We start from the raw sequence: 9,160 nt of genomic DNA on the forward strand, positions 1-9,160 counted from the left end.
TGGCTCTCTGTGAGGCTGTGGACAGACCAGGTGTACCACAAACAGCTTCCACAGCTGGCACTGGGGAATACAGTGGCACCTGGAAGCTTGGAGATGCCAGGAACTGCAGAGCAGAGCCTCCAGGTCTGGGCTCCCTGAAGGGCTGCAGCTCTTCTTTCCTTCTCTCCACCTTCAATGTGGTGAGCAAGGGGCATGTCTCAGCCCTGTTTGTGTTACAGCTCTTTTAGCCTCGCCATTCGGTGGGTCCTGAGTTCCTGTCCTGCAACCAGGAAGAATGAGGTACTCAGACAAGTGGAGGGTGAGCAAGATGAAGAGCAGCTTTATTGAACAATGGAACTGCTCACAGGAGACCTGCAGGTGGTAGTTCCTTTCCACAGCCAGGGTGTCTTGATGAGTGTTCAGCTCCTAGTGGATAGGGTAGGTCCTCTCTGCTAGGCAAGTCATCCTGACAAGTGTTCAGCTGTCAGCAGAGAGGGTAGCTCCTCTCTGTAGCTGGTCGTTCCACTGTCTGCATAACTCTCAGCAGAGAGGAGGCCCTAGACTGGGTAGATCCTCTCTGCAGCTGGTTGCTCCACTGTCTGCTCACCTCTGGCTGAGCCCAGGGTTTTTATGGGCCTCAGAGGGGAGAAAGGGCATGCCGATTGGTTCATGGACAGTCACGGGTGGGCCGGGAAAAAGCACCACAAGTTCCCACTCCATCTGTAGGACTGGCAGCCCAGTCCCCAGCCTTCAGGCCCTCCCTGGCCTGTTGATGGGGCCTCACCAGAGATCTGCCCCCTTCCACCCAGGAGTTTGTCTGCTTCCTGCTGTCATTCATGGCACCCAGGTTGTAGGTGCCAAGGGTCACCTACAGGCCAGTGCTGAGCTTCCTTCAGCCCCCCATTGGCTTCCCTTCTATGCTTGCTTGTGCCCAAAGTCGGAGGGGCTGAGGCAGCAGGGAGCTGGTGTGTCAGCCCTGCCCTGAGCATGTGCACACCCAGCTGGGCTGTGACTGTGCTGGGGTTCAGCCCCAACTTTGCTCCAAGATCAGAGTGGAGGCCAATAGCAGGGAGAAGCCAGGCAGTGGGAGCAGGCATTTCTGAACTTACAAAAGCTGGGGGGGGCCTTCCCAGGCCCCCAAGAGAGCAGGGATACCTGGGTCTCAGCATTAATAATGTATAATCATTTAGGTCAATGTACTAATTTCCATTTTGATTTTTCTTTATTCCATAAATTATTTAGAAGTGTATCACTAATTTCAAAGGAGTGAGGTACTTTCCCATTATATTTAATGTAACCTTGATTTCTGGGTAATTTCATTATAATCAGAAAATCTATTCCAAATGATTTCTCTTTTTTGAATTTTTTTTTTGAGCTCACATTTATGATGCAGCATGTGACCAATTTTGGCAAATGTTTTATGAAGCTACATGTTTTTTGTGTGTGTGTGTGTTTTGTTTGTTTGTTTGTTTGTTTTTTGAGATGGAGTCTCACTCTGTTGCCCAGGCTGGAGTGCAGTGGTGCAATCTCGGCTCACTGCAACCTCTGCCTCTCAGGTTCAAGCAATTCTCTGCCTCAGCCTCCCAGGTAGCTGGGATTACAGGTGCCTGCCACCACGCCCAGCTAATTTTTTTGTATTTTTACTAGTGACAGGGTTTCACCATATTGGCCAGGCTTGTCTTGAACTCCTGACCTGGTGATTTGCCCACCTCTGCCTCCCAAAGTGCTGTGACTACAGGCATGAGCCACCACGCCCAGCCTATATGTTTCTTTTAATTAGTATTTACATGGTGTATTTTCTCCCATACTATCTTCCCAAAGTGTTTATGTCCTTAATATTAAAATGTGCTTTTTGTGGGTAATTTGTAGGGTTTTTAAAAACTCCATCTGGAAATGTTTTTTTAATTAAAATACTTAGTTTATTTGCACTTAAAGTAATTATATACTGAAGTCATATTTGCCATCTTTCTATTTTCTATTTGAACTACTTGTTTTATGTTTGGTTTTTCCGTCTCTCAAAACAGCATTATTTTGGGTTAAAATGCATTATCAGTTCGTGTATCTTATTTTAGCTTGTTAAACATTTTTTTAAATGATTTCTCTAGATATTAAAACATAAATCTTTGACAGCACAGTTCAACACAAATGATTAGTTTTATTACTTTTCTAATTTTGATAAATAATTAGGTTACTCTAACTTCATTTACTCTATTTTTCATGTTATTTTTGTAATAATCTTTCATTTTCAATAGTTTTAAGTCCCACAAGACCTTATTATTATGTTGTAATTATTAATTTATATCTACATACATATTTTCCCTGCCCTTGAGGTGATCTTTATTCTTTTTTGCATTTTTGTGTTTCTTCCTTTTTTTCTGCCTGAAGAACTTCCTTTAAATTATGTCGCTTTTTGTTTGTCTGGAAAAATTTTTATTTCACATTTAAAACATTGTAATTTAAAATAATTTTTATTCTGAAATAACTTCAAACTTAGGGAAAAGTTGAAAGAATAGTACAAAGCAATCCTGTATGCCCCATACCTAGAGTTATTAATTTTTAACATTTTATAACATTTACTTTATCATTCTATCTGTATAAACATATTATTGTTTTTATAATTTTCAGCACCATTCTAGAGTAATTTGCAAATATCATGCTCCTTTACCTTTTAATACTTCAGTGAATATTTCCTAAAAACAAAAATACGCTCTTATATAGGAGTTATCAAAATCAGGAAGTTAAATATTGAAATAATATATTTATATAATCTAATATCTAATTTATATTCCGATTTTGTCTATTGTCATAATAATGTCATTTATAGCATCCCTTTCTTCCAAGATTATATATTGCATTAGTGATTTTTCTTTTAGTCTCTATTATTGATTCTCAACATTTCTTCGTTTTTCATGACTTTTTAAAGATTAGAAACTAGTTATTTTATGGAACATTCCTCAATTTGGGTTTCTTTGATGTTTCTTCATGATTAGATTCAGGTTTTACATTTTTGGCTAAATATAGATGGTGTATTCTTCTTAGGATTCCACATCTGGGCACACACTGTATCTATTTATTCCTTGCTGGTGCTGTTAATTGTGATCACTAAGTTTAGATGTCCAGTTTCTCTATTATAGATCTACTATTTTTAACTTTTATAATCAATAAATCCTTAGTGGATAGATAGCTTGCAACTGCGTAAACAAAAAGTTTGAGATTCAGACTTTTTCATAAGTTTTGGTAAGTTACATTGCTACATTAACTCCAGGAGTGTTTATGTAGTGTTTTTTTTGTTTGTTTGTTTGTTTGTTTTTTTGAGACGGAGTCTTGCTCTTTCACCCAGGCTGGAGTGCAGTGGCGCGATCTCGGCTCACTGCAGGCTCTTCCCCCCGGGGTTCACGCCATTCTCCTGCCTCAGCCTTCCGTGTAGCTGGGACTACAGGCGCCCGCCACCTGGCCCGGCTAATTTTTTGTATTTTTAGTAGAGACGGGGTTTCACCGTGTTAGCCAGGATGGTCTTGATCTCCTGACCTCGTGATCCACCCGCCTCGGCCTCCCAAAGTGCTGGGATTACAGGCGTGAGCCACTGCGCCCGGCCTCTATGTAGATTTTTTGTGTGTTTGTTTTTGTTTTATGTTGACAATTAAATTAGCTGCAAACAAATAGAAACAGTTTTACTTCTTCCTTTTCAGTATCTTTTCTTGCCTTATTGCACTGGCTAGAATTTCCAGTACTGTTTTGAATAAAGGTCAATGAGAGCAAACATCTTTGTCTTCATACTGATTTAGGGGGAGAGCATTTAGTCTTTCATCATAATGTGTGAGTTTGTGGGAAATTTTTGTAGATGGTCTTTATCAGAGTGAATAAGTTTCTTTCTATACCCAGTTTATGGAGTTTTTTTGTGTATGTTTATCATGAATGACAGAATGGACAGTCCAAGCCACAAGCATTTGAAGTAGCCTTGTGCAAATATATTTGAATGACAAGTTAGCAGCTCTTTTTTTCAAAGGGACTCAAGGCCAAGATGTGGGCTGGACCATAGAAGATCTCTTCCAGTCTGATATTGTGTTTGTTTCTGAGGCCGGAGTTAGGTGCCGAGAGTTCATGGGGATGCGAAAGCTTTCATCGGAACTAAACATGGTTAGAAAACGTCCTGAAGAAGAGACCTGGATGAGACATTTGTGAATGAGTAAGGAGACAGTTGGGAAGTGGGAGGAGAGAGGACTGCACGTGGAATAGCCTATGCAAAGACCTGAAAAGTCAGCACTGGCTGGAGTAGAATGATCATGTTGGGAGGTAGGAAAACTAGGTGGGCCTGCTGTGGGTTTCTACTACTCTCAGAGCTCTAAGAAGGAAACCCCATTAGTTCTAGCAAATGATTCTCATATGCCCCCTCTAATGACCCTAGGGCAATTTTCTTAACAAGCCCCCAAGAAACACAATCAGCATGCCTTGCTGACAATTCTGTCTTCAGAAAATCAAGGCTCTTTTTACCCTAGGGCGTATCTCCTTAGGGGCTGTGGTGTTCAGGCAGGAAACTGGCACTGGAGACTCTTCCCTTCTCAAAATTACACATCACTCTTATAACTTGTATTCCTCTAATGCTTGGAGAATGTTAAGAGTTCTCTAGACTGGCAATTTCCCTAAATTTATCTTCTGAAGAAAGTTGTTAATGAACAAAGTACACTCTTAGCATTTATTAATCTTTTGGGTTTTCTTCACATTCAGATCATTCTGGTTTTCAGATAAAACTTCTTTCAAAGCAGTTAAAAACAATTGGAATATTTAAAAAATAGAATCCTATCAGAAAAACATGTAGAGACTAACTAATTTAAAAAATTCACCCTGTGTCACCTTTTGCAAAGCAATTTAATATTTATCTGAAACTTGAGCTATAGAAATTTGATTTGCTTTAACAGCAGTAGAAATAGTTTAGTTCCTGGTTAATGTGGCATCTGACGTGATTGCGTCTCACTAATTTGGGTGTGTGTGTGTGTATGTGTGTTGTGTGTTGAAGACATGACTCTGGATATGCAGTCAATTGTCACCATGAGTATCCGACCCATACCTCCTCACCTCCCAATAAGCCTGAGGCTAACACGGTGAAACCGCATCTCTACTAAAAATATAAAAAATTAGCTGGGCGTGGTGGCGAGTGCCTGTAGTCCCAGCTACTCGGGAGGCTGAGGCAGGAGAATGGCGTGAACTCGGGAGGCAGAGGTTGTGGTGAGCTGAGATCGCACCACTGCACTCCAGCCTGGGTGACAGAGCGAGACTCCGTCTCAAAAAAAAAAAAAAAAATTAGCCAGGCGTGGCGGCCGGCGCCTGTATTCCCAGATACTCGGGAGGCTGAGGCAAGAGAATGGCGTGAAACCAGAAGGCGGAGCTTGCAGTGGGCAGAGATCGTGCCACTGCACTCCAGCCTGGGCGACAGAGGGAGACTCCGTCTCAAAAAAAAAAAAAAAAAAATCAGTCGTGAAGTGTTTTCGCACCTACCACCAGTGGGAAAAGTGGCAGCTCATGGCAAGTCTTTGGGGTCCCAGTTGTTGCCTTCTCCTCCCTCCCCTGCCGTGGCCACCATATGCCTGTGTAGCAGGAAGCTGTGGGATCTGTAGACTCAGCTCTATCAGGCTTCCCAGAATTGAGGGGCATGGGGTGTTATAGGGGACATTTCCTGCTCACGTGGCCTAGCAGAGCTGGTGGCACAATTGCCCGTGTGTCCCAGGAGCCTAGCCTGGCCTCTTCTACCTGGTACGGTGCTTGGAGATCAGGCCAGCAACTCCATCCACTCCAAGTGGGCGGGCTGGAGAGAAGGAAAGCCAGGTTCTTCCGCTGGAGGGTGTGAGTGAAATGAGTCAGCTATGGGCAGGGTCAGGGAAGGCTTCCTGGAGGCAGGTTCCTTGGAAGCCGGGAGGATGTAGCTCATGCTAGAGCAGTAGCCAGCCACCTTCCCTGGAGAGAGCAGCCCCAGCATCCCCTCTGCTCCCCCTCCCCTTGTCCTGAAGGGAGAAGAGCAACCTGGCCCACAGCCTGCAGGTGGCCCAGCAGCAGGCCGAGGAGCTGCGGCAGGAGCGGGAGAAGCTGCAGGCTGCCCAGGAGGAGCTGGGGCACCAGCGGGACCGGCTGGAGGGAGAGCAGGAAGACGCGGTGAAGAATGGCGTGCGGGTGCGCCGGGAGCTTGAGCACAGGTGAGCAGCATCTCGCCTCCCTGCCGGGGCCCTTCAAATGTGCCTCGGGTCCCCTGACAGTGCCCCCCGGGGGGTTAGGGAGCACCCAGTGGGTCCTGGGCCTCCTGCCATCTGGACACCTCTGATGTCGGGTTTTCTAACCAGACCCATTTCAGGAAATTGGGGCTCAGGGAGGTGTCGTTACTTATCTGGAGTCAGAGAACTAGTTAAAAGGTAGAACTTGGATGATAGTAACAAGAATAATTAAAATAACAGTAGTAATATTAGTAATAGTATTTTAAAAATTTAGTTATAATAATAATAATATCCTTATTAATTTCACTAAGTGCCAGATACCATTTTAAGAAATTCAGTTCTCTCATTTAACTCCATGATAACTCTGTGACATAGAAGCTGTTCTCTCCATTTTGTGGATGGCAAACTGAGGCACAGAGAAGCCATGTCACTTGCCCCAGGTCACACAGCTAGTTAGCAGAAGAGCCAGGATATGAACCCAGACATTCTGCCTTCAGAGTTAACCTCTTCACCACTGCGCTGCTTACCTCTCTGGGACGTGATCGGTGATGTTTAGTAGACTGTGATGGAGCATATTATTCCTGTTTCTGAAGGCCCTTGGGGAGATGTGTCAGTTACTACTTTAAGCACATGTGAAATTTGTATCCTTAAAACAGGCCGGGGGCGGTGACTCATGCCTGTGATCCCAGCACTTTGGGAGGCTGAGGCAGGCAAATCGCCTGAGGTCAGGAGTTCGAGACCAGCCTGACCAACATGGGGAAACCCTGTCTCTACTAAAACTACAAAAATTAGCCAGGCATGGTGGTGAGCACCTGTAATCCCAGCTACTCAGGAGGCTGAGGCAGGAGAATTGCTTGAACCTGGGAGGCAGAGGTTGCAGTCAGCCAGGATCGCACCACTGTACTCCAGACTGGGCAACAGAGCAAGACTCTGTCTCAAAAAAAAAACATTGTCACGAGGCAGGTATTACCTCATTTTGCAGATGTGAAAATGGAGGCCCAGGGTCATGGAGCTAAGCGGTAGTGGGATTGGTTGCCCTGTGGCTCAGGCTCTTTCTTTCCAAACTCCTGCCTCAGGCCTGGTCCCCAGCCCAGCATCTTGCTGGCCACAGGAGGTTTGGGGCAAGAAAGTGACATGCGCCACCTGCCCGCCCTTTGTCCCGCAGCCATAGACAACTAGAGCAGCTGGAAGGGAAGTGCTCAGTCCTGGCCAAGGAACTGGTGGAGGTGAGGGAGGTGCTGAGCCGCGCCACGCTGCAGCGGGACATGCTGCAGGCCGAGAAGGCCGAGGTGGCCGAGGCGCTGACCAAGGTGGGTCCCTGTTTGCTGCACAACCACAAACCTACCTCTGACCCCCAGCCCCAAGCCTTCTCACTCTGGCACGGACAGGTCCCAGTGTCAGGCAGACTTCTGAGCCTGGTCACAGACTGACCCCTTCCTTCTGGATACAGGCTGATGTTTGTCACAGGCCACAGACCTTTGGACCTCTGGTCCCAGCCATAAGTGGATTGACCTCTCTTTACGACCGTATCCCTGCTGTTCTGGATGCTCCTGGGGGCAGTGCCTATAGCTCAGGGTCATCCAGTGCCTGAGATTCAGCTCCTGGGGTCTGAGAGTTGGGGCCACAGCCCAGAGAGTCCTTGGCGGGGGGGCCTGCCCTGTCCGCTGCAGCCTGGGCTCTAAGCAGCGCTGTCCCTAGACCCTGCTCAGGGGATCCTCTGAACTCTGGCCCTGCCCTGCAGCTTGAGCTATTTTTGCACGGCTCTGTGGTGGGTGGCTTTTAAATGGCTCCATAAGCAGCAGGCTTTCTGCGGTGATTTTTTTTTTTCCATCTCACGCTGTGTCCCCTCCTTGTCTCCCCTCCCCTGTCTCCGAGGGTCCATCTCTCTGGGTCTCTTCTTGTCCCTCCTCACCTCCTCCCGGCCTTTCTGCCTTTCCTCATCTCTTGGGGCCTGACCCTGCAGGCTGAGGCTGGCTGCGTGGAACTCCAAGCTCTCCATGACCAAGCTGAGGGCAGAGGAGGCCTCCCTGCAGGACTCCCTGTCCAAGCTGAGCGCCCTCAACGAGAGCCTTGCTCAGGACAAGTTGGATCTGAACTGCCTTGTCGCCCAGGTACACTGTGCACCTGCAGGCCCACCTGCCTTGCCCACCTGTCCTCCCCACTCAGTGAGGCACCCCGGGCCCAGCCCTGCACCTGTCTTGGCCCCTGCCTCCCTGTCTGTGTCTGATTCTCTGTCTGTCTCCGTCTGTCTGTCTATCCTCTCTAGGCGTCAAAGCACAGAAGCTCCATGGGCCCTCCTCATCTCCCCCTCCCCAGTGTCTCACACACCCAAGGGCACTGTCCCTCATTCCCTGGGAGCCTCCCCTGGGCTATTGTGGCTGGTGGATGGGTGGAGGAGGCGTCCTGGTCCTGGGAGGGATGCCCTGCTCAGGAGGCCCCACTCCTTCCCGGCCCACAGCTGGAAGAACAAAAGGCCGCCCTGCAGGGCCGGCAGTGGCAGGTGGAGCAGGAGGCCACAGTGGCTCGGGAAGAGCAGGAGTGGCTGGAGGAGCTGTGGTTGGAGCAGGAGGTGGCGCGGCAGGGCCTGGAGGGCTCCCTATGAGTGGCAGAGCAGACCCAGGAGACGCTGGAGCAACACCTCCCCACGCTGAGCCATGAGCTCAGCTGGCTGCAGAAGCAGCTAGCACAGGTGGGCCAAGCTGTGTGTGGGGTGGTCTGGAGAGCATGTGGGGCAGGCCGGGCTCCCAGCCCCCTGCATCCAGTCCTGGGTTAAGTCACAGGCACTGGAGCCTGCTTCTGGGTTAAATCCAGCCGCACTTCTCCTAGCTGGGGACCTTGAACAAGCTGTCCAACCTCCCGTACCTCAGTTGCCCCATTTATAACATGTGGCTAACCGGGCGCAGTGCCTTCCGCCTATAATCCCAGCAGTTGGGGAAGCCAAGGCGGGTGGATCACCTGAGGTCCGGAGATCAAGACCATCC

At 47.9% G+C, this 9,160-nt stretch overlaps 1 pseudogene; it reads left to right on the top strand.

The window, feature by feature from the left end:
- The first annotated feature begins 330 nt into the window (after positions 1-330).
- Positions 331-8,846, top strand: LOC116810139 (rootletin-like; annotated as a pseudogene).
- The last annotated feature ends 314 nt before the right edge of the window (positions 8,847-9,160 follow it).

This window comes from Hylobates moloch, unplaced genomic scaffold (assembly GCF_009828535.3).
Source record: "Hylobates moloch isolate HMO894 unplaced genomic scaffold, HMol_V3 SCAFFOLD_55, whole genome shotgun sequence".
Lineage (NCBI taxonomy): Eukaryota > Metazoa > Chordata > Mammalia > Primates > Hylobatidae > Hylobates > Hylobates moloch.